The 26129-nt window shown below is 39.6% G+C and overlaps 1 protein-coding gene across 1 annotated transcript in view; it reads right to left on the bottom strand.

The window, feature by feature from the left end:
- EPRS1 (glutamyl-prolyl-tRNA synthetase 1) overlaps positions 1-26129 on the bottom strand; it is a 431857-nt gene that overhangs the window by 59709 nt on the left and 346019 nt on the right. The gene's annotated exons all lie outside the window — the stretch shown is intronic.

The raw sequence follows: 26129 nt of genomic DNA, 5'->3' as shown, positions 1-26129 counted from the left end.
TGTAAATCTAACCTGTACGTGAACTATGCAATTGAGGTGTGCCAGACTTTGGGATGAATCCAGTTCACATGCAAACACCTATCCATCACTCTAGCAGTAACATGTACCAAAAATATCATATACCTTGCCTGGGCTGAGATTTTCTCCTTTCAGATGTGCCTTAGTGCTTGCTTTATTTCTGAAGCAGCATGAGCCAAGAGAATACTAACAATGGCCAACTACCATTGCTGTGCAGCCAAACTGAGGATTAATAAAACATTTATCCAACAGCAGAAGGTTTAAGGATATTTCCCAGTGAAATGTTTTTTAGGTATAAAACATTGCTATAGATCTTTGCATGCAGGATTCTGCATCACTCTCTAGGAAAAGTCTCATGACCAAGAGAAATCCTTGGAGAAGGCGGAAAACTACATAGAACACCTGGCCATATACTCAGCTCTGGCTACTAGTAAAAAGCTGCTGAAGAGGAAGAGGTGGTTTGTGGAGCTTTGCACTACACAGTAAATCCTGCAGTTGAGTTTTTTAGCTCAAGACCATTGGAATCTCTCATTATCTGAAAAATCGTAGATATTGGTCAGGATTCCAGCTGTGACCCCTTTGGGAAACTGTGAGAGGAATGGATGCTCCACAAGTGAGTGCCCCACCGCAGGACTCACCCTGGTGTCCTCGAATAAGTGGGACATTTTCACCCATGAAGGTTATCCATTCTTTTGCAACAGAAGCCAGCTAAGACTCCAAAGCCATTGCTAGGTAGCACTGAGGTACCCCACTATTTACTTACAGGTATGCATCAAAAAAATGCTAAGAACTTTCTTGAGTTTACAGGTTTGTAAAGCATTGTAAAATAAAGACTTCCCTTCAAAATGCAGGCTAATGCTGAGCACACAGAACTAAGGAGGCCTTGTTTTGCTCTACATAAGCAGCAAACTTCTTCCAGCTCTGAGACTAGTTTAATACACATCCCTGCAAGAAAATAATTAGGTTGTTAAGTGTGACTCAAATGTTACTTATGTTATGAATAGTGCATGTCTGTGTGATGAAGAAATACTGACTACATATGAGTTCAGCCTCTTAATGAAATTTTCAGCCAAAACTGCCAGAAGTTACTTAATATGTGCGAACAACATAAACTGTAAACAGAACTAAACAGGGAAATTTGGTCCCTGAAACACATCCTTCTAGGTCCCAGAGATCATTAAATCAGCAAGTTAGCTCTATCATTAGTCTCTCTTGAGCAAAAGTCATTTATTTGTGTTCAAGTCATTCTGACAATTAAAAAATGTGGAATAATGTTGTAATAAAAAAAGTTGCAGGATTCCAGGCAAGTCTGCAAAGGTTTGGTAGAGGTCACATTACTGTTCTTCAGCTCCTATCAAGAAACATCAAACACCTCTAAAGATTTATTTTGGAAACATTATGCAAGATATTTAACAAAACGGAAAACTAAATGAGGTAAAATCACAAATTTTGTGTGAGACAAGATGAAACATATCTTCATTTATCCAGTTCTTTATAAATTCTTATAAATCATGTTAATTTACGTTTAAAAATTCACAAATGCCTTCCACGTGGCATTGTACTTAGTCACTATGACAGCACACAGACAGGGAAACAAGTCACTGTTCTGTAAACAACCTTCTGAAAGCACATCAATGCCTCTCTTCCAAGTTTTCATCCAGGATGACATTTCACTGCAAAGTAGTTGTCATGATCTTCCTCCTTTCCTTCATTTTTCAAAAGAGAATGTAAAGAAGTTTTCACCTAAACTGACAAGTCTACTTTATTATAGCTCTGCTGCTGAACTGCTAGTAAGGACCTTTGCAAGCACTTAATCTCGGTTGCCAAAAACATTATTCTGATCAGCTGGAAACAACTCACCATCAGAAAGGACTAAACTCAATCTGATTGCAACTAGTATGCAGTCATTTTTTTAGCCACGTGAATATTCCATTGCAATGTGGCCTGCTTATACACATGAACCCACCAACTCGTTTGGGTTGCTTCTACTGTAACTCCAAGCATTTCACTAAAATTCATACAACTCGTATTATATCCCTATAAAAGATAAAATCTGCTATTTTAATGGCATATACAGAACAAAATTCCAAACCCCATGTATGCTTAAACTGTTACAGGAAAATGGAAAATGGAAATTCCAGGATAATTACAGGTGAAAGAACCTTAGTTTTCCAAAATCACCTTATTAAGAGCCTTGCACTTTCTTATAATTTTAAAAATAAAAGCTTGCAGTCTTTCTTTCCTATTCTTACAGCTTATAGCCAAATCTCTAGGACAGCAGCATCAAGAGTTGTAATGTAAAGCATATTTAAGGACAGAAATCCAGTATATTTAATGTGTTTGAACTTTGTGAATAACCAATAATGTAAGACATAAAACTTTTCCAAGAGAAAGCAAGGTGTTTGTGATCCCTATTTATTACTTTAAAATAAAGCGGAAAAAAACTCAAACAACATTTTTTTTCATATAAAAATGCAATGACAAGCCCTAAATACAAAGATGACTTCAGCATAATGCTTGAAGATCCTGCATGAGAACAGGAATAACTATAAATAAGCATAGTCGATACTTAGTGTTACCTTTTGATGCTGTTTTGAAACTTCAGATATGCCCAATATAAGTAGAATGGAAAACCAAAATTGCATCTAGTGGTGTTACAGGCAATCACTTTCTTGAGCATCATAACCCATATGCTTAAATACTCATCATTTCTAATGTGCCATCTCTGTGCCATCTCTGTTGAAACACTAAGACACTTCACAAGGGCATGATTTAATCACATGTTAGCAAAAACTGGATATGGTCATGATAGCACTTGTATTGACGTGGTAAATGGAAGGGACCATAAAAATCAGACCCCATACAAGGCACAAGAGAGAAAAAAAATGTTACCAAACTAAGTCAAGATGCCATAAGAGCATAAAGAGAATTGTGCAGACAAGATGAGAGAAGCAATATGAGAATCTGCTTTTACAGTGTCACCAAATGCCTACAGGTAAAGAGGGATAATCTATTCCATCCTCTGTGGCTATATCTTTGTATTGGAGCCTGATGTCTAGAAAGGGGGATAGGCAGTTCTTTTTGTAAAGGAAGGGACTTTTTAAAATGAAAAGCAGTGATTTCTGTATTGAATTAGATTAATATTTATCTCTGACAAAATGAGATATTGATAATGCAAAAATTCTGTGAGTGTTGTGAATGAGAATGGTAGAATACATTTTGAGACAGTCTAAAAAATTGAAGATTGCGCTGTGGTCCTTTAAGAAAGTAATTTGAGCTTAAATCCCTGTTTATCTCTTGTGTAACTTATCTGTTCCATAAAATTGAAATTACTCCATAGACTTATGCCCTGCTACCAAAATGACAAGCAATATGTAAACTTCACTCAAACATTTACCAAGGGAACATTTGTTCTTTAGTTTCTCTCTTCAGTCGTACTCTCCAGTCTTCTTTAATATGACAGTATCATGATCTATGATGCTACTAAGACAAGACAACCATCTCTGCACTATCTTAATATGACTAAAGGCCACTCCATTCCTGAAATGGTTATTTTATGTAATTGAGAAGAACTGACTGGGAATGTATTGTTCAGACCTCATGAGAACGTCCTCCTTGAGGTCACTCCCCAGTTCACATTTACTCCAGGCAGATTCTGACTGGATATTAAGTAAGAGGAGAAACTGAGGGGCTTATTTTTTTCAGCCTGGAGAAAAAGAGGCTAAGGGTGGGATCTAACTTCTGTCTGCTACTCCCTCATAAAAGGGTGATCATAGAAAAGACAAAGCCAGAATACTCTCAAGGTGCAAAGCAAAAGGAAAAGTGGCAACAGCCACACAACATTGGAAACAAAATGGAAGAGTCTACAGGTGTAAACCTAGACACCTTCACTGTTGTGAGAGAAGTCAGTCACAGTCCACCAGCAGAGATTCTGGCCTGCAGGACCTGATCTTCTCAGAGAGAGTAAACATCAGCTGTTTCCACTGAAGTCTGTACTGTATGTCAACCTTTGTTACTTTGAGGAATATAAAGGTAGGTCACTGAAGATTCAAGAACCAGATTTTTTAAACTCCTTTATGGAAGGTACTGAACATCGAGGACAATTACAGACACATCTATCTGTTTAGGTACGCTAAAATTTGTGCCAAATCACCATAAAAAATTAGGCCCTTACTGTTTTACGTATCTCTTTTGTTAGTGACACAGGTCAGATTTCTTTTATTAGCCTGCAGTGCTGTATGCGGTTCTGTGTTTATTTTCCAGGTCAAGTAGTTTCACGCAATGGAAACTCGACTTTGAAAAAATAATATGAGGGGAAAAAAAGATAATCTTAAATCTACCAGGTTTAAAGGGAAGAGAAAAAAAAATCACTTCACATGATTAACTGTCATAAGCACAGTACATACCATCAGAGGTGCCAAAGCCTGACTTGTAAGGTTTTAAATGTTTCAAGCTGTGCAAGCATGCGTTTCTTCAAACAGGCAGAACTTATTACGATGATCACAGGCTAAACCTTAGTTAAATAGAGGATGTGCAATTTTTGTAAATCGTTATAGAGCAATTACAGGCTATTGAAATAAATGGCTTGTATGGTTATTAGCATTACAGTCTTTTTTTCTCCCTTCTGTATGCCTGGGAAGAATAAAGAATGTTGCAGGTGATGAAGACAATTTTCAACATAAAATAGGACAGGCAACAAGTCTGGAGAAAATCAAAATTGATCAAGTGTTCATTATCTTTCAAAAAGTTTGGTAAACTTTGGGATAGTTTTCATTGCTTAATAACTTTTATAACAGTTAAAGTCAAAATGCCACAAAAATGCAAATTTTTTAGATTTTTTTTCTTTTTACCCCTTTACTACCTAAAATATATATATTCTGGTCATATCAAGAAGCTGAATGAACATCTGTTCCTCACTGTGTCAGAAGTTGTACACACTCCTGTACACTCAACATTTCAGATGAATGAATGGGAAGAAATGTTGAAAGGAAATGTTGAAAGTAAGGATAAGGTCACAAAATCCGTATGATCACAGAATCACAGAATCACAGAATAACCAGGTTGGAAGAGACCCACCGGATCACCGAGTTCAACCGTTCCTACCAAACACTAAACCATATCCCTCAGCACCTCGTCCACCCGTGCCTTAAACACCTCCAGGGAAGCTGAATCAACCACCTCCCTGGGCAGCCTGTGCAAGTGCCCAATGACCCTTTCTGTAAAGAATTTTTTCATAACGTCTAGCCTAAACCTCCCCTGTCGGAGCTTGAGGCCATTCCCTCTTGTCCTGTCCCCTGTCACTTGGGAGAAGAGGCCAGCACCCTCCTCTCTACAACGTCCTTTCAGGTAGTTGTAGAGAGCAATGAGGTCACCCCTCAGCCTCCTCTTCTCCAGGCTAAACAACCCCAGCTCTCTCAGCCGCTCCTCATAAGGCCTGTTCTCCAGCCCTTTCACCAGCTTTGTTGCTCTTCTCTGGACTCTCTCCAGAGCCTCAACATCCTTCTTGTGGTGAGGGGCCCAGAACTGAACACAGGATTCGAGGAGCGGTCTCACCAGTGCCGAGTACAGAGGGAGGATAACCTCCCTGGACCTGCTGGTCACGCCGTTTCTGATACAAGCCAAGATGCCATTGGCCTTCTTGGCCACCTGGGCACACTGCTGGCTCATGTTCAGTCGGCTGTCAACCAACACCCCCAGGTCCCTCTCCTCCAGGCAGCTTTCTAGACAGACTTCTCCCAGTCTGTAGCACTGCATAGGGTTGTTGTGCCCCAAGTGAAGGACCCGGCATTTGGCCTTGTTAAACCTCATGCCATTGGACTCTGCCCAGCGGTCCAGCCTGTTCAGATCCCTTTGCAGAGCCTCCCGACCCTCCAGCAGATCGACACTTCCACCCAGCTTAGTGTCGTCCGCAAACTTGCTAAGGGTGCATTCGATGCCTTCATCCAGGTCATTGATGAAGACATTGAACAGGGCTGGACCCAGCACTGAGCCCTGGGGAACCCCACTTGTCACTGGCCTCCAGCTGGATTTCACACCATTTACCACCACTCTCTGGGCCCGGCCATCCAACCAGTTTTCCACCCAGGAGAGTGTGCGACTGTCCAGCCCAGAGGCTGACAGTTTCTCAAGCAGAATGCTGTGAGAAACTGTGTCAAAGGCTTTACTGAAGTCCAGGAAGACCACATCCACAGCCTTTCCCTCATCCAGTAGCCGGGTCACTTTGTCATAGAAGGCGATCAGGTTAGTCTGGCAAGACCTGCCTTTTGTGAACCCATGTTGACTGGGCCTGATCACCCGGTTCTCTTGCATGTGCTTCATGATAGCACTCAAGATCACCTGTTCCATGACTTTCCCTGGCACTGAGGTCAGACTGACAGGCCTGTAGTTTCCTGGGTCCTCCCTGCGGCCCTTTTTGTAGATGGGCACAACATCAGCCAGCCTCCAGTCCAGTGGGACTTCCCCAGTCTTCCAGGACTGTTGGAAGATGATGGAAAGGGGTTTGGCCAGCACATCCGCCAGCTCCTTCAGTACCCTAGGGTGAATCCCGTCCGGCCCCATAGACTTGTGACTGTCCAGTCGGGCTAGCAAGGCTCTGATATTTTACTGTTCATGTTCCTAACTCTATGCAAAACCTTACTCAGCAGAGCTATACATATTTTGAAAAAACAACTTAAACTGGCATAGCTCGTTGTTTGGACACTCTTAAATCTGCTTTAACTTGCACAAGAGACTGAATTAGCAAAAAGGCATGAAACAACCTAAAAGTTTAAATAGAGTTTAGTAAGAGGACAATTTTGTCAATTTGAAACCTAAGTTGAACTGGCATCACCTTAAGACTGTAAAGGCACATACTATCCTAGCTATATGTTGTGCCTCTAAAACAGTTAAATGTTCACAGTCCACCTCCAAAACATCATCTTCACCATTCACCAGCAGATCAGAGAGATGAAAACATCTGGAGGTAGACAAAGAAAACATCTGAATTTGGAAAACCTCTTTAGATAGAAGATGATGGGAGTTTACATATTTAATTTAGGTGAAGGCCAACTTCTATCATGTGGCCAAATGAATTAGTAGTTCTCAGGAACAGAAAGGTCTATCTGGGCAAATCAGGTTGCAAACTGAGGCCTAAATGTGGGTTTGCTGTACTGAGTACGTCAGCCAGAAAATCTAGTAACGTTGTGATCTTCAACTTATCAAAACCAACAAATGATCAATATAACTTGTGTTCTACAGAATCACAACATTTTTTTCCCAAAGAGTCTTGTTTTAATTGTCTTACCATTTGCCGTCCCAGCTGGAGACGTCTGAAAGAGGTGTGATTTTCAATAAATGGTGAGTACCTGCCCTTCTTTTTAAAATGCTGCAGCCATCAACTTTCTAGTTTACAATGCAGCACTCAAGTTATAATTCACAGGACTCTCCCTCATTAGGATGGACCATGCTGAAATGAGGTGGTGCTCAAACATTATACTCATTAAGTTATGTCCAACATTTTCCTAGTGGGGATTCCTACCCAGTTAAATTCAGAGCACTTTGAATAAGCTGGAATTATTTGCTCCATTTTTTGGAATATGACCAAATTTGATTTGTTCAGGGTGACAAAACATCCTGACTCCTATGCCTGGCTCTTAGCTGTAATTTCTCCTTTCTTCCATTTCAAGATCTATTAGAATCATAGAATCATAGAATAACCAGGTCGGAAGAGACCCACCGGATCATCAAGTCCAACCATTCCTATCAAACACTAAACCATGCCCCTTAGCACCTCATCCACCTGTGCCTTAAACACCTCCAGGGAAGCTGAATCAACCACCTCCCTGGACAGCCTGTGCAAGTGCCCAATGACCCTTTCCATGAAGAATTTTTTCCTAATGCCCAGCCTAAATCTCCCCTGACAGAGCTTGAGGCCATTCCCTCTTGTCCTGTCCCCCGTCACTTGGGAGAAGAGGCCATCACCCTCCTCTCTACAACCTCCTCTCAGGTAGTTGTAGAGGGCAATGAGGTCTCCCCTCAGCCTCCTCTTCTCCAGGCTAAACAACCCCAGTTCTCTCAGCCACTCCTTGTAAGACTTGTTCTCCAGCCCCCTCACCAGCTTTGTTGCTCTTCTCTGGACTCGTTCCAGAGCCTCAACATAATCTGTAACCAGCAATAAAAGATTGAGTTTGTTTTTTTCTATAGACTGAGCATCTCACAATGAACTTGTGCACCAATTTGCCAGCATCTCACCTCTCTAAACACAGAGACATACACTTCCATCTATCTATACTTAGCTCTTTCTCATACATGTACTCTTTACAAATACATATAAACTCCTGCATGTAGTATTTAGAAAAATAATATAAAACGTATAGGATGTTGAAGTTGTCATTCTACAGTATCCTTAAATTTGTAATGGAAAACGCCAGGCCCAAAGGGAAATGTAAGAGGTTGATTAATACCAGAAAAGGAATAAATAAGATTAGAAACAGAGTGAATGCCTGAAAATCTTACTTATTTCTACCTAGGCTCACTAATTTAATTTTCTCCTACCGTCCATGTGGTTTTTGTTTTTTAATTTCCAGGAATTCCTGACTGTTTACTCTATAGCAAACCAATGGGATTTTGAGGCCATGGTATGTTGTGGGAAATGTCTCAGTAGCGTGTGTTCTTTGTTAAAAGTTGCTGAGGATTGGTATGACTGAATAAACACTATCCCAGTTTTAAAAGGAAGCATAATCTGCACATTAATTAAAGCTAACCGTCTGCTCAATGGTTAATGGTTAAAACACTGGCTAGTGTTAAAAAAAATCTTTGAACAGATGTGTGAAAGCAAATGGCCTGTTTATAAACTATTTTAATAAGAACAATGTTTTTCTAATAAAATCTTGTGTGATTCATCCAACATGTAAAGCACAACAAAGGAAAACAAGGAGCAGGCTGTACACACACACACACCAGATTCTGATCTTGCAAAGTGCTCCAGTGCCTGCCCCAAACCTGTCCGGCAGTGTACTCCCTCCCTTCCTCCCTCCCTCCCCTATGCCCCAGCTGCCTGGATAAGGATGGGGAGCTGGGGCTTTGGCCTTACACCTCATAACACGATAGCCACCCTACTCAGTTTTCCCCTCGCCATATCCCTCTCTGCTTCTAACAAAGCCTTAATGTTAAATATAGATGTAATCATGAAAAAATAACAGAGGTCCTGCCATTGGCATTTGGTAGATGTCTGTCGCTGATCTAGGTCCAACCTCACTTGTCCTTCCTTACCTCCTCCCACTGCTAATATTCTTCCCAGTGCTTCACAGATGTTTTCTTATCTTGCTACTGAGTGGTTATTTTTCAAGCGGCTTCACAGAGCAGATGTTCTACAGGCACGTGCTCTTTAGCCTTCTGTTGACATTATTTCTGTTATAAAAGCACCACTGCCACACTACTTTAAAAAAAAATAGGAAAAATAAACACCAGAAGTTCAAATAAACAAATAAATCATTGCAGTTTTTAAATACCTGCTCATAATATTATAAGACAACCCTGATCTGCCTAGATACTGTAGTTATTGTATTATTATTGTATATTTCATAAGGTAGCTCTTTCAAAATTTGTCTTGCTCAGAAAGCTCTAGTCCCTGTATAGTTCCAGGACAACCCATTTAACACTTAGTAATAAAGGCTACATGAGAAATAAAATGCAGCACATATACATTTACTCTTTAGACATACACTATTCCACCATCATATTTTGGTTATTTTCTTAACAGAAAAGTCTCAAAATAAAATATACGTCATTTGGTTTTATGCCAGCAGGTTAATTAATTCATACACAGAGAATCCTGCTCCCTCAACCAAGCTCATACACTGGGGCATGTTCTATTATTGGTCCTAGCATCTTTCTATTCTCCTTTTTGTACAGTGTTTCTTTCCAGTTACTAACACAGATATATTCACTTACTGCAGTTGTGCTCAGGTCTTCACAGGTTGTTTGGAGGCACTGCACTTACACCCAACTAGTTCTCAGGTCAACACCTCAAAATTAGCAAGGAAGAACTCATTGCAGAGAAGCATCATTGGGGGCTGGATTTAGAAGGGAAATGTGCAGCAATGTCTTCACGTGGAAATAAAACTGGGTTGGAGGCACTATCTGGGTGGAGAAAATAAACAAATGCTACATGAGTTTGGGAGCTGTTACCAGTGGCCAGGTTTCCCCCAGTGAATATAAAACTGGAATTACTGGAATTGCTCCATGAATTACAACTTGGTTTCACAGGAGCCGTGCCAGTTAAAACCAGCTGAAAAGCTAACCCACGGCTTTTGGCTTTGACCAAACTGCATATCCCACTATATGCCCTTGATGTGGAAGCATGGCCTTGAGCATAAGTACAAGAGCAGAAAATCTTGACTCAAGTTACCTCATGCCTCTGCTCCAGTTGGCCGTTCTACACAACCAGTCTATTAAACAATACTTCAAGTGCCTGATTCATCCTCTTTTATGCCAGTGAAATAGCTGGATCTGAACCAGCATAAAACTGGAGCCACACAGAGCTCAATTAAGCCCAAGGATTTTGAAAGGATTGATTAGCTAATACTTTTTCAGTTCATGCTAGTATAAAGCATGAAATGTGTTTCTCTTGTAGAGACTTTTTTGAATTCCAGAAACTTATGACAGGGGGTTGGGGGAGAGCAGCAGTGTGACAGTGACAGATAATCAGGGAACGGATTATGAGACAGTCTATCCACCAGGCAGCCTTCCGTACCTCTCTGAGACTTCTGCTCTGAATGGCAGCTTCAGTCCTGCACTCATCGATTTAGGAAAAACAAACCCAACTTTTTCTGTTTACAGTCTCTCCCTCCTTAGCCTAACATCACTCCTTTCTCACTGTCCTACATACCACCAAAACATCTGGGGTGCTGGCCCATGCCAGAACTCACACCACATTGTCCAGTTAGTCAGATGTCTCCAAGGATAGGACAAATGCCTTGTATCAGATGCCTCAATATCCCACTAATAGTTTTGCTACACTAAGAAAATAGTGCAACGGCTTTAAAAAAAACCACAACCTACCCCAAAACACAACAGTGGGATATAAGCAGTTTGGAAGCAAAAGTGAGGAAAGAAAGAAAAAAAGGCTGAATATAGTTGTGTGTGTGCACATGCATACATGTTATTTACTCACATACACTATATATATATAACATTTGCTCAAAATACATGAGATGGCCGAGATATTTCAAGGGTGAGCACAGAACATTACCAGAAAGCATAAGAGAAATAAAGTAGCTGACTTTAAAGAGAGTGGAAAGTACTTTTGATTGGATTTCTACTAACTGTGGAAAAGCTACTAGGGGAAAAGTGGGAAATGATTAAGCAACTGTTGGAAAGAGTGCAGCTGAAACTCTTCCCACTTCAATCTAAACAGGGAAAAGTGCAACATAGGCCATTGTGGTTAGGTAAGGAATGACATGCGAAGAGTTTTACAAGCAGAGAGCTGAAAGCTTTTAAAAAAGATAAACAAATCTGGTGCAGAGGATTTGGAGGTACTGTATGTAAAAATAAGCAGGAGTAAGTTAAAGGATCAAATTAAAGGAGCAAATGGAGTTACTGAATGCTAAACTACATAAATATTTCAACTGACAACAATGGGCTCTTTAGATATAGTCACATTAAAGAAAAAGGGAAATATAATAGTGGTCTCCTAAAAATGAACAAAAAATCAGAAACAGGGACAAAGGAAATGGTCTAATAATAGGATAGAGAAGAAAGGGAAAAAACAAGGATTATATTACTGTTCCTGATTTAGAGCCCATTCCTACAGTTATTCAAATGTATCTCTCTGTTCTTTTAGGGGCAAGTCCTCTTCTGCACCAAGTGGAGGCCAAGATAGAAAAGGCAGGACAATGTGTGCCACTTTGTCCACCTTTTCTCCTGTTTGTAACCATGAGGCTGGTTCAGGCTGCCGTGATTCTAAGAGAAGCTACAAAACTCTGGCAAATTTCACCTGGCTACAGTGACCTTAAAGGCAACCTTTCTGGTATTTGTGAATTTGGGAGTCAGCTGTTTTCTGATCACTTACTAAATTCAGCCCAACTTGATGCCAGGTAGCAAGGTGCTATAAACCCACTATAACCGTGTTTTAACACCCTTTACTCCAGAGAAATCCCAAGGCAGCTCAGCAACACCTAGGTAACTCCCTACTTATTTTTACACTTTATGTCCATGAAAGGAAAAATGGGTGCTAAGCATTAAGACAATATTAAGTCTTAGTATAACATAAAAGGCTATGAAGAGGAATGAATGACAGTCAGAATCAGTGACCTACAATTCTTGGACCTGGAAGACCTACTTGCTTTACATGGCTCCCTTCTGTCATATGGACCTTCAAAGCAAGGCACTTATGCAGAGGAGAATTTGCAGAGGGAGTGGGCTAGGAAGGCCATATCCCCTTGGCATCAATACATGCTCATGCTGTTTAATGGTTTGATGGAGACAGGTACTGCACTGCCGTGGATAAACTAGTACTTTTCTTTCAAGCTCTCTCTCCCTGTTTGGTTCCACACCTGTTATGTGTTAAGCTTATTTTCAGTGACGATGAAAAACATTTAGGATGATTTAATAAATGTGTACAAAATAATGAAGGAAGTGATAATGATGTACGTGGTAAAACATCCACCCATCCAAGAGGCCCAACAGCCATGAAATGTAGCAGAAGTATTCTAAACATAAACACAAATAAAATCCAGTAAGAACCTTTTTTTACAAAGATAAATAAACACCTGGAATAAGTGGTCACACTAGGCAATAAAACCAAATTGCAACAGTGCTTTAAGTATTTTCATCCTGCAAATAAAACTATAAAACACTAAGATGAAGGGATGAGGTAACTGTAACAAAAATAAAAGGAAGACACCTGGACATGTCCAGGTCTCTACTCTCTCTCTCTCTCTGCTCTGTTAATTTTTGCATTGAGGAACAAGCTCACATGTTCAGTTATCGCCCAAACATGCTGGACAACAAACCTTTGTTTACTCACAGGACAACTCTCAGTCCAAGTTTCTCTTCTCAGCCTTCACAAGATGTTTTCACGTTGTTCTCAACAGACTGTGTCTTAGGGCAAGAAGCAACATTGTTTCATTATTGCTTTGCTTCAATGATTTCTAATTATCACCCACTACGGATGTCGGGGTTTGTGCTGTGTTTTGGCCCAAATGTGCCAACAGCTCTCACCCCATGTCCCACGGCCAAAGCAGAAGAAGATGCTGATGGCTGTCACTCCCTATTGCCTTCTGCCAGCTTGGAAACCAGCCACTGAGAACCTGCATGTTATTACTGCCCCTGGACAGCACTGAGCTGTGTTTGCATATAGTGATTAATTCAATGAATTTGGCATGCAGAAAATAAATGCCTTAAAAATGCATTATTCCAGTGAAAACACCTAGATACCCTTAGGAAACAAGTATAACAACACTAGCATTAAGAAAAAAGAATCACTAGTAATTTTATAAGGGGGAAATAATTTTAAGTCACAGCTTTTATGTATGAGAGCCAGCTTGGTAAAACAGATCTTGTTATAGTGTTATCAGATGTTCTGGCACATGGATGACATGCAAACTGCAGGTTTCCCATTCTGATACAATATTAGGGTAATACTTCATCCACTGAAAGTTTTGCTTCAATATTAAAAACTTTGATGGGTGTTTTCTATGCTGCTACGAAACAAAACCATATCAAAAAGGAGTTATATTTGTATGCCACATACATTAGATCAAAATCTACAATTTTGACTTGCAGTAAGTAATGACACTCTCCTACCTCCTCCTCCAGCTTTTTGACAGGAGAAGACACTGGAGAACTTGAGCACCACCCAGTCTTCTTGCTCTCCCTTAATAAATACAGTAAAACTGAAAGCTTTAGTAAAGCCGCACACCCCATACTTACGTGTCAAAAGGCTGAAAAAACATGTTAAAAATGAGAAGTAAGGGTGTCTAAACCAGTAATTCTTCTACATCATTATCACAAAGTCTCTGATATTAAACCAGTTCAGCTGATTAGAAAGTATCATAGTGGCCCAGATTTCTGAAGGCTTTCTAAAACTGAAGTTCAGAATTACAAATGGTCACACAATGCAACAAACAGCAAAAAATTTTTGCCCAGCAATTTCATTTAGTATTTTCGGTAGTTACCATACAGTATGGCAATGACCAGGTCAGAGAGGAGTAGCAGAGAATTTCACCCCAAAATCTACTCACTAGTATTTTATTTAATGTCTTAATTAAAAAGAATAAAACTCTGCATTCTTAAGCATTGGCACAAAATACATAACAACTGCATGTACTCTGAGATTCTTACTGTGTATCTCCCAGTTACCCACTTGAGGACAATAAAATGCAATTTCACTACTCTGAGCTAATCAAACCATGATGAGAGAGGCAAGTGTTTCCAGTACTTTTCTGTGGAAATTTCTTGTGGCCGATTCTATTAAAACAAAAGTGAGATTCCTCTTAAAACTATAATTTCTGTATTCAGCCAGCAGAGATAAGTTCATATATGATCTTACAGAACAAAAGAAAGGGAACGCGATGATGTGACAAAAGTATTTATTTTCCATGTTCCATGGCTATGGAGTCCTATCTTCTCAAGCTCACTGCCTGTGACATCAATTTGAATGAGATATAGCAGGTCAATTCATTTTTGTTTTGCAGCTTTCACCTGGCTTGCAAAATCCTTTCAGTAGTTACAATTCATTAATTACTTTTCTGAACTATTTTGTCAATTCACTGGTGCAATGAGAAGAGTCTCTTCATTACATCAATGGTCTCTAGACCATTTCCACTTATAAATTAATTGGGACTAACCATCTTTGAAAAAAATACAAGGGTTCAAACCTGTGGTGTTTCTTTAATTGAAGTACAAGAACAATTTGTGCTTCCAGGCACCATGAGAGCACATCCAAAAATATCAGGTGTACACATGAAATACAGCAGAATCTGAGTTGCGCCCATCTTACTGACACAATTGTACCTATGTATATAGATGATAAGTGCTTGCACCACATTATGGACCTCAGTAATTTTTCATTCTCTGCATCTGAATAAAAAAAAAAGTGATATTAAAGCCATATCATGATTAGCAACTGAAGCTAAGCTCAAATCCTTACACATTCACACTGCTGTTTGAGTACTTTAGTATTTTCTCGTTCATCATCTTACTGTAGTATTTTAGATTAAATAACTTGAAAAAAACAACTTCGACAGCTGCTTTTGCTTCCACGGTATTTCTAATAAAGAAATACACTCATCTGAAAAAAACTTTACCTCAAGTTCATCCTTGTCCTCTTCTTAAAAAAATGATTTTTTTTCTTCCTGACCTCTTTTCTAGCAAAGACAGATAGACTGCATGCAGAGTTTATTAAGAGATCAATCAAAATAATTGAGGTATAATTTTCTCAGCTATTTCTGTCATCATTCTAAAGGCAGACATTATTATGTTTCTCTTTCACCCATCTGGGAAAATTCACTGTTCTTAAGTAATTTGAACAGTTCACCAAGGATATAAGACCATCTTTTTGGAGGTAGCTAACAGCCATGCCATTAGGCTATCCTCTCTTGAGACTCCATTTTTCTTAGTAATAATTGTCATTGCTATCTCTCTTTCAGAAACAACCAACCAATGCCTAAGTCTTTTCTTATTCTCTCGTACAACATCAGCTAACATTAAGTCCAAATAGTGGCTAGGGTTCTGAAGATCCTTGAAGATCCACCTGATCCTTATGAAAATCTTCATGTAAAAGCCCATTTCTATAGCTCACTTTTTCTTTTTAAGAATGACTACTGAACACTCATGTGAAAACAAGCTGCTTCTTTTTATGGTCACCTCAGAATTAAACTCCAAGTCTCATATTTTTGCTGGAGCAGCCACAAGCAAAGTTCTAATCTAATGCTAATCTTTCAGTGCCATCATTTAAGTGAATTACAATCAATTGCATCTAACCTTTTGGAAAACAAGAACCTGACTTTCTGCTTTCTTATTTTTCACTTCGTCCTTTTTTTTCCCACTGTGCTATACTATTTCTGGTAAGTGATATCAGTTACCAAAAGTTTTTATTTTTTTTAACAAATATTAAATAATTTTCAAATCTGCAATGATAAAGCTCTTGTTTAGTGTGATGCTTAAATTTCAATCTATTTCAACTACTAGCTTTCTACCCAGGAATTTTATATCAGTCACCTCCAGTCCTTAATGCTTGAAAAGGTTAAGCCTTTGCTTACTATTAAGGTAAAAACAAGACATCAGATAGGTTAACAACATATGCATGAGTGTATATTATTGTGTATACAGTTAGTATTAGTGGTTTGAACCATGACTGCTATTTTTCTAGAACTGGCAGCAATAAAACGTTCCTAGTGGATTTAAAATAAGTGATTTCCAAGTATGTTCATGTTTTAAGCATATCTAAACTTCAGTGTCCTCGTTATATCAAAGCATCTGCGTCCACATTAAACATTCCTATCCATATACATAATCTTTGATGTACCTTTTGCACCAAACCCAGACAATTATAAACATAAACAAATATAGCTGCTTACTCTGCATTTGACTTAGAGTAATAATATTAATAAATGTATAATGTTCCAGCTTACTCTTTAAGGTTTTTTTCTCTGCTACCAAAAATAAGACATTTGAACTGAATTGTTATGTGAAAAGAATTGCAAAAGTGAATAATAAAAACAAATGAAATAGTTAGCTTTGAAAATTTGGATCGTACTGGTGGCTTTTAGTTAAGCAGAATTTTTTTTAGGACTGACAATATCTTTTTTAAAAGCAACCACAAATTATTCACTGTCCATCTGCAAAGTTCAAAGCACTACTACATTTTGCTCAAGAGTTTGCCTGTTCTGACTGGCAGCAAAATAAATATGATGGGTGGTCTGCTTAAGGCACCTATCCAAGCCCAATCACATTATATTTTCATAGTATGAACATTTGAAAACACTATAGCTGCTGCAACAACAAAAGTGCATGGGAGTATCTCCAGAGCAGATGGCAACTAGCACATCACAAAACCACACAGATTCCTGAGTCAATTTATACAGCAAAACAGCATCTACCATACAGCAAAGGGAAGAATAATTAGTATATAGAAACGTGCAGAACCTCCCAATAGCACATGGTTTATGCTAAGGACCAAGAAAAGTAATTGCTCTCACGTAATGCTGGCTTTCTTTTGGACAGGACCAACTTACAGCAGGGTTTATTCAACTGAGTAATTCCCTTTGAAAAAATATACAATTAAGTTGAAAATACTGGCTAAACTTTGCATAATGGAAAACATAGAAATATGGACAACAATCTTCTTAATTCAAAAACTTAAGTATTTTGGTGTCAGTTCTTTTAAAGCAATACGGGTCTAATGTCATTAACATATCAAATTTTATTGTAATTGACAGACATCTGATAGAGGCAACATCTCAAGACAACAGTGAGCAATCTGCACTCATATAATACATAAAAATTAGAGCTGGATTTGTTCACATACTTTATGACTAGATCTCTTTGCAATTGTTCCTGAAAACATATTATGTTACACAAATGTAATGTACATATTTCACATTGTCTGAGCATCTAATTATTTAATTTTCTACATAATTTTCTCTGTGTTAATTGACTGAGAATGGAGTCATCCAATTATCCACAGGTGGCCCAGTTTTGCAGTTCTCACATGCCTGGGAAATCATGCAGATATAGTAAGGACCAACCATAGATTTTGCCCTTAGCACACAGAAAAAATAGTACACCCAGAACTTATTATCAGAGATTACAGAACTAGTCTTTTGGGACTTATTTCATTTCAAAAAAATAATTAAAACATAGCAACTGCATATAAGACAGTCACTATGCATCATAAATTTTAATGCAGAAAAAAATGTGTTGTTGTGTATTGTATGTCCTTATACCATATCTGGTCTGTGATTAAAAAGATATACTACAGCTTTTTATCTTAAGGCATCACAAATGATATCCTAAAAGCCTCAAGTACATTGTTGCACCATTCAGCTTATATCAATACTAATATTATATATATGTATACATAAACACGCTGGACACTCCCTTTTGGAAGAATTTGGTGCACTAACTCTAAAATATTAAAATATAGCACATTCAATTTAAAGAAATGGAATTTCCATTAATCCACTGCATGAAAGTGGAACTACATATCCTTAGGACACTCTCTGTTTCCCAGTCTTCCAGAGGTCTTGGTGGCTGGTCATGTCAAATAATCACAATACTGTACTGGAAATGTGAACACAGTACTTATGTTCCCAAATTAAATGTTATAAATTTAGGCCAATGTACACCTGTCAGAATTATCCCTCTGTAAGTTTCACATCAGGGCGTGGTGCTGCATGGTTGAGGAGCTGAGCTAATAAGTGCTGAAAAATGAAAAATGCTGCTTTATGGCATCACGTAAGCTGGCACAAAAAAAACCCCATACTTGCAGCTATGCCTCAGTTTTGATAAATAAATGCCAAAATGTGGAAGCCATACAAGCAAAGTCCTACTGATATGAAAGCAGAGGAAAGCAACATATAGGTTTGTAAGGAAGTTCCATATTATACATTTCCAGTGTTGATATAAACATCTACACTTTACCTGCCTAAGATCAGAAAGGGTAAAATAACCAAACACAGTGTGAACTCAGATATTTTCTATTTACAGATTAAAAAGCAATTTCTGCCATTTCCATTGTCTATCTTTACAGTGTTGTGAGTCCAAAAGACTCTTTTGTTGGGTTCAACTTAACTTTGAGTCAACCAGAGGGAGTCACTCCAGAATGACAGTCATTTAATAAAAAACAGATTTTAGCATAAAGAAAGCAAATTTTGATTTTGTTGTGACTGTATAAAGTCTTGCCAATATATTTATGACCAAAGACCTCTTTCAGACTTCCAATTTATACTGGCAAAAGTACTCCAGATTGACACAAGATACTTTCATTGGATAGCTTGCATTTCTACGAAGAAAACAAGGGAGCTTGCTAGCACAGCTATGTTATTTGAGAGTGTGGTAAGTTTAACACTCCAAATTCACATAAACATGAATGCAGAATGGGGCAGCACAGATCTGGGTACTCTCGTTTATGAACTCCAGAGCAGTAATCTCACTAAAGCATTCCTGTTAATTTCAAGTGCTCCTAATTCGTAAATCAGAATTTTAAAAATGAGTCAAAATTATGAGAGTTTTAAAATAAGAATCTTGGGGATTTTTTCTTTTAAGTCTGGACTTAAAGGTTCATGTTTTCATAGCTTTTTCCTCAGTTCAGAAGTGTTTAACAACCTGAGACTCATATTGAGTAACATATATGGGAGAACACAGGAGAAATACCAAAATACATAACCAAATCACAAGGCATAACAAACTTGCCAGATACAGTTTAAATTGATGAAGGATCCTTCATTCTGAGTCCAGAAATTTTACCAAAGACTGTGATAATATTGTGGTTCCAGTACTATCATCCTCCCACAGGCAAAGTTCCAATGGAGTTAAACCCTCCCACAGAGCTTCAAACTTTCCCTAAGAATCCTGAATTCGCACCTCCATAGACAAGGTGAGTTCCTATCCAGGGTAAGCACCTTTGAAATAGTGTCTGATATATAAAGCAGACCTACTAACAACTGTCAAGTCAATGTAAAACCAGTCATACCAGTTAGCAACCATAGCTCTAATCTGCTTTAAAAGGCAGACACCACCCATCCATGTATTAGTAGAAAGCAGTTTCACTACTTGCTGAGAATACTGTTAATGTGGTTTTGTTAAGCCTCGATCATGTCTGCAACATTCTTTGGGAAATTCTGGTTGAGGAATATCCCTCCAGGCTCCAGCAGACTATAAGCCACTCAAGATGGAGCAAAGAGCTTGCCTGGGAGATGCCTGCAGCTGCAGCAGCTGAGTGGACATCCAAATGACTCAGAAGCTGCAAACCCACTGCAAAGGAAACACAGGCACCAATAGTGCAGCCAAGCCTGGATTTGTTTTGGCAGGCTGTTGGCTAGTTGCAGGCTCACATTTCTGAAGAAGGGAACTGCCTCTTGTTGTCCCTGGGACTGTGCCCTCATTTGTTTTAAAACAAATTGGATAGCAGGCAGTAAATATCTGGCTGATGCTAGCAAAATTATCTCACAAGACCCTAAATACCAATTATCTCTTGGGCCAAAAAGAACATGATTTGTTTGCTTATTACTTGTGTACCATGCTGTGGTAACTAGAAACATTGGGTCAACATCCCTTTGTGCCAGACAGTATTCAAATGCAGAACACAACTTGCTTTGCTCTTTGTGGACTGATTTCCCCCACCCACCTCAACCATTCATATCTGTGACACACAGCATTCAGGATGGAGCCTAGCCAGGGAGCTTTATTTCTAATAAGGAACAGGAAAAGTTGGCATCAAAATATACTTCTCCCCGACAGGAAAACAACTTTACAAAATCTGCATATTTTGAACATTGATCATTTGCTAAAAACTTAAAAAACCCTAAAATATTAATGAAAATACATTTTTTGTTTGGCTTGGTGAGGGTAGTTTTGTATGAGGATAGTTTAGTATGATAAAGGAACCGCTAGTCTGCGTGCATAAACAGCACCCCCTACGCCACTTCCTACCTCTGCAGCCACAGTTGTGCAGAAACCTGCTTACAAGAACTTCATAGAATAAACTACACCAGGATGTACACTGAAAGGAGAGACCTAAAAAAACCCACGCCATATAAATTCTATGTCAAGGCACTGCCATTGATTTTCAATGAATGATGAAACCACCCACAAATTTGAAGATAGCTGCTTATTTTTATCAGATCATGGTAACTGGCATGATGATCTTAAGACCAGTGGACAGATCCTTCAGCATGTAAAAAACTGGGAGAAGGACAGGAGAGAGCTGGAAGGTACAAAAGAGTCAAAGAAATTCAGCATTTAATTTTAATACCTTAATAATGAAGAAAGCAAGTATAAGACAACTATCACTCAAACAATAAAGACTGGATACTAATGATGTGGTCTTCAGATATGCTGAAGATAGTGCTATGATACTGAAAAAGAAATAAAGGGGTTGTGTGGAAAGACCCAAATATTTGATATTTTTACTTCCATACCAAAATCCTTGCTTCTGTCAAAACAGACTAAATGTAAATATAATCAACTAGAAATCAGATATACCTCTCTGTAATAATCAATGAAGCATCTGTGGATTAACTCATCTGCTAAAAAATCCCCAACTGTAAGCATACCATACCTGCAAGCAATTTTCAACGTGGAGTGCTAGAGCCTTCATTCTTCATATACTGCTTTAGCTGTGATTCTGGATGTTATATATGTACACATGCTGGACATTAAAATTACTCTGCAACATACTCTTTTCAGCTAAAGTTAATTTTAAAGTGCAAAGCCATTTTAAATGAAAAAAAATATCAGAATGCTCACAAGTAAATTAAACTCCTGGTTTCTTCTGAATGGAGTCAGTGTGAAAGAACAGTTGGAACAGAGAGCACTATGATCGAGAGCTTATCCTAAGGAACAAAATGCACCTCACACTTACCATATACTTGCTTTAGAAAACTTAAATAAGCCCACATATTTACATTTGTATATTTGTTTAGCATTTAAGTAAAAAATTAATCCATTTATTTCATTAAGCCCAGAAAAAAATAAAAAAACCAATTGCAACAGAATATGTTTTCAAGGATGTGGGAGGACATTTTATTGACGCTGTGAAATATAATAAATTCCTTCTGGAGATGTTACATGTCAGCAGTGAAACTTGTAAAAAAACATAAGCATCAGAACTTAGCCATATGTTAGTTCAAGAAAAATGTCAAGCTATTTTTATATTGCCTATAATTTTCCACAGCTATTAACATACTGATAATTCATTTGGGACAGTCATTTAGGTTAGTAAGGCTAGGTTTTAGAAGAAGCCATGATTTTCATTGTTTTCATGGGTTACAACAATGTCCTTCACTGGCTTTATAGGTTTGGCTCCAGGAAACAGTTATAAGCCTTTTCTAGCTCTTACTCCAAGCATGTTCCCTCCTTCCCCTCCTTCTTCGAGTACAAGGAAAAACCGTCTAGTAACAGAAAACTCCTAGAAACAACAGAATCATCTCCTGACCCTTCCTGAGTACTTGACTCAGGCCTACCACAATTAGAAGGATTTTTTGCTGTGTTTTTTTCTTTTAATGACATTAAATTATATTGTTACTATCACTAGCTTTCAGTATAATTAATATACCTAAAAACACCCCAATAAAAGATTCTTCCTCTCGTATAAATTACCATAATTCATCAGAATTGTAACTCAGCTCTTTTCAATTTATGTTTGTTCAGTGCCCCTATTCTCTCACAAGCTTCTATGTAGTTCCTGAAGCCTTGGAGTCCTCTTTGCTCAGGAAAAGATAAAGATAGCCCTTTGTTTGTTTTTTAATGGGAAAAGAAATAATAAATCTTATGCCTTGACAGTTCCTTTTTAAAAAAAAACACAAAACCACACAAATTCCTCCAGACCTAGAATACTCTATTTGCATGGTCTGAAATTTTATTCTTTGCTTTGTTCCTGCTATCAAGCTTTATTTGTTGGCACAAATAGATCTTGTACCTCCAAGCTTGCAACTCAGAGGCAGCAAATGACAAACCATAAGCTTTGAAAAGGCTTGATCATGGTTTGTTGCCGTAACTGTGCAGAACAGTTATCCCAAAGCTGCATAACACCTTTGTTCAGTGATGCTTCACAGTAATAATAGCCTTTAAAACCTACAATGCTCATGAAAGATGACAAGATAAATTAAAGTGTTATAAATAAGTGTAATTGAATGAGTAAATATGTCCTATAATCATGATTAAGCTTTCCTGCTAATCTAATTTGAAAAAGAGCCTTGATGTATCAAATACCACAATTATTTTTGCATGCTGCAAGTGAAATGAAAAGTAAGGTGTGTCTCAACCACTAGGCAGTGGCAATACCGACCTGTTCATGGTGGCACTGCTTTGCTGCAATTCCTTGTTATTCAATTGGGCAACTGACACAGTAAAAAATTTTAAGATACTTCTTTCATTCCTCTCTACCATGCAATTTTCTCCTATCTCCAACTATCAGATTTTTCATTCTATTTATGTCTTGGACAAGCTGCAGAATGCTTCTAAATATATTAAAAATACAGCTGCGTAAGTTTTGAAGGAGTGTCATAACACACTGTTTGTCAGTCTACATTTAACTGGTGCCCTAGGATTTCATAGCCTAAATATATATGAAAATAGCAGTCAGGACAGTAATTTAAACAGAAATACAAGCACAGCATGCTCGTCATATTACACACACACTGATGTTTCATCTACTTAACCCACAGGCCATTCTGAAGGTAATAACACACTACCTCAAGAGGCTAAGGTTTCACTACATTTTTAAGGACTAACAGGTGTGCCTCTATGGTTTGCCAAAATACTTCATGATGAACTGCAAAACTTTCTGCTCACCTCACCTCCTGGCTCACACTGCACCTGGCTATTGAAATGGCAATAGCAGAGTTTATGCCTGGTCATCCTTGTTACACTGCCACCAATCAGAAAGCGCCAAGGTGGTTAATCAACACATCACTAAAAAAACCAAGTCTTACGACCTTGAAAGCGTGTAGTTTACCTAAAAGTGCAAAAGAAAGCTCATCCTCCTTATCCCCCTACAGCAGGTCAGCAGAAACTATCAAAAGCACCATAGCAGTTGCACTCAAACATGGATTAAGGTCACACAACCTTTCAAATGTCCATGATATAGCTGGTTCTTGCAGGCCTTTGCTTTCTGAAGCACACTGGAGGAGCCATCAGAGTCCCCTGCTACCTGCCTCACCTCCACACGCTTGCCAGCCAAGCCTTTACTCTTGAAAGTGTGCACCTGGTGAGGCTGATGCCTTTCAAACACATATGACCACATGAAAGGGGTGACCCCCATGCTTTTACTGTTTGATCCCCCGTTTGCCTACCATATGGCATTTCTAAATATGGGGTCAGTAGAGAGATACTGGGGTCTGTACTGGGACCAGTGTTGTTAAATAGTTTTACCAACAACACAGAGCAATTGAGTGCACCCTCAGCAAGTCTGCAGATAACACCAAGCTGAGTGGTAAGTTTGACATGCCAGAAGTACAGGATATCATCCAGTGGGACCTGGACAACCTAGAGAAGTGGGCCTCTGTGAACCTCATGAGGTTCAACAAGACCAGGTGCAAGACCAGGTGGCCTGGAAAGGCCAGGATTGCACCTGGGTTGGGGCAATCTCTGATTTCAATACAGGATGGGGGATGATGGGATTGACAGCTGCCCTGGAGAGAAGGGCTTGGGGATGCTGATGGACGAAAAGCTGGACATGAGCCAGCAATGCGGCCTCACAGCCCAGAAGGCCAACCATATCCTGGGCTGCATCACAAGAAGCGTTGCCAGCAGGTCAAGGAAGGTGATCCTGCCCCTCTGCTCTGCTCTGGTGAGACCCCCATCTGAAGTACTGCAGCCAGCTCTGGAGTCCTTAATGTAAGAAGGATATGGAACCACTGGAACAGGTCCAGAGGAGGCCACAAAAAATGATTGGAGGGCTGAAGCACCTCTCCTACAAAGACAGGTGAAGAGACTTGGGGTTGTTCAGCCTGGAGAAGTGAAGGCTCTGGGGAGACCACATGGTAGCCTCCGGTACTTAAAGGGGGGCTACAGGAAAGGTGGGGACAGACTTCTTACCAAGGCCTGTTGTGACAAGACAAGGAGTAATGGCTTTAAACTAAGGAAGGGTAGATTTAGACGAGATATAAGGAAGAAATCATAAGACCATAGAATGGTTTTGGTTGGAAGAGACTTTAAAGATCATCTAGTTCCAACCCCCCTGCCGTGGGCAGGGACACCTCCCACTAGATCAAGCTGCCCAAGGCCCCATCCAACCTGGCCTTGAACACCTCCAGGGATGAGGCATCCACAGCTTCCTTGGGCAACCTGTGCCAGTGCCTCACCGCTCTCCTTGTGAAGAAATTCTTCCTTATGTCTACCCATTCTTCCTTATATCTAGTCAAATCTTTTACGAGGGCAGTGAAATACTGGAACAAGTTGCTCAGAGATGTAGCACAAGCCTCATCCCTGGAAACCTTCAAGGTCAGGTTGGATGGGGCTCTGAGCAACAGAAAGCTCTCCCTGCTCCTGCAAAGGGCTTGGACAGGATGATCTGCAAAGGTCCATTCCAACCAGCATTCTATGTCTTCTCTCTAGATCGACAGAACTCTTCTGATGATGCGATTGAAAGCTTCCCTAAACAGAAGGACTTGGGGGTGCTGGTCGATGAGACGCTTGACATGAGCCGGCAATGTGCACTTGCAACCCAGAAGGCCAACTGTATCCTGGGCTGCATCAAAAGTAGCATCGCCAGCAGGTCGAGGAAGGTGATTCTGCCCCTCTACTCCTCTCTTGTGGGACCCCACCTGGAGTATTGTGTCCAGTTCTGGAGTCTCCAACATAAGCAGGATATGGAACTGTTGGAACGAGTCCAGAGAAGGGCTACAAAGATGATCAGAGGGCTGTAGCACCTCCCATATGAGGACAGGCTGAGAGAGTTGGGCTTGTTCAGCCTGGAGAAGGCTCCAAGGAGATCTTATAGTGACCTGCCAGTATGTGAAAGTGGTTGGTAGGAATGGTTGGACGTGATAATCCTGTGGGTCTTTTCCAATCTAGTCATTCTGTGATTCTGTGAAAGGGGCTTACAGGAAAGCTGGGGAGGAACTTTTCACAAAGGCTTGTGGCGATAGGATGAGGGGCAATGGGTATAAACTGGAGACGGTTAGATTTAGGCTTGATATAAGGAAGAATTCCTTCACCATGAGTGGTGAGACACTGGCACAGGTTGCCCAGGGAACTTGTGGCTGCCCCCTCCCTGTGTTCAAGGCCGGGTTGGATGGGGCACTGGGCGGCCCGGTCTGGTGGGAGGCGTCCCTGCCCATGGCGGGAGGTGGTGGAACTGGATGGGCTTTAAGGCTCCTTCCAACCCAAACCATTCTACGCTTCTACCCCCCAGCCTGCGCTCCCTAGCAGAGCGGCCAGAAACACGCTGCCCTCCCTCCCGCTGC

The sequence above is a fragment of the Phaenicophaeus curvirostris genome, chromosome 2 (assembly GCF_032191515.1).
Source record: "Phaenicophaeus curvirostris isolate KB17595 chromosome 2, BPBGC_Pcur_1.0, whole genome shotgun sequence".
Taxonomy (NCBI): domain Eukaryota; kingdom Metazoa; phylum Chordata; class Aves; order Cuculiformes; family Cuculidae; genus Phaenicophaeus; species Phaenicophaeus curvirostris.
Note: the sequence above shows the minus strand (reverse complement) of the source record. Positions and strands in the feature narration are given on the sequence as shown.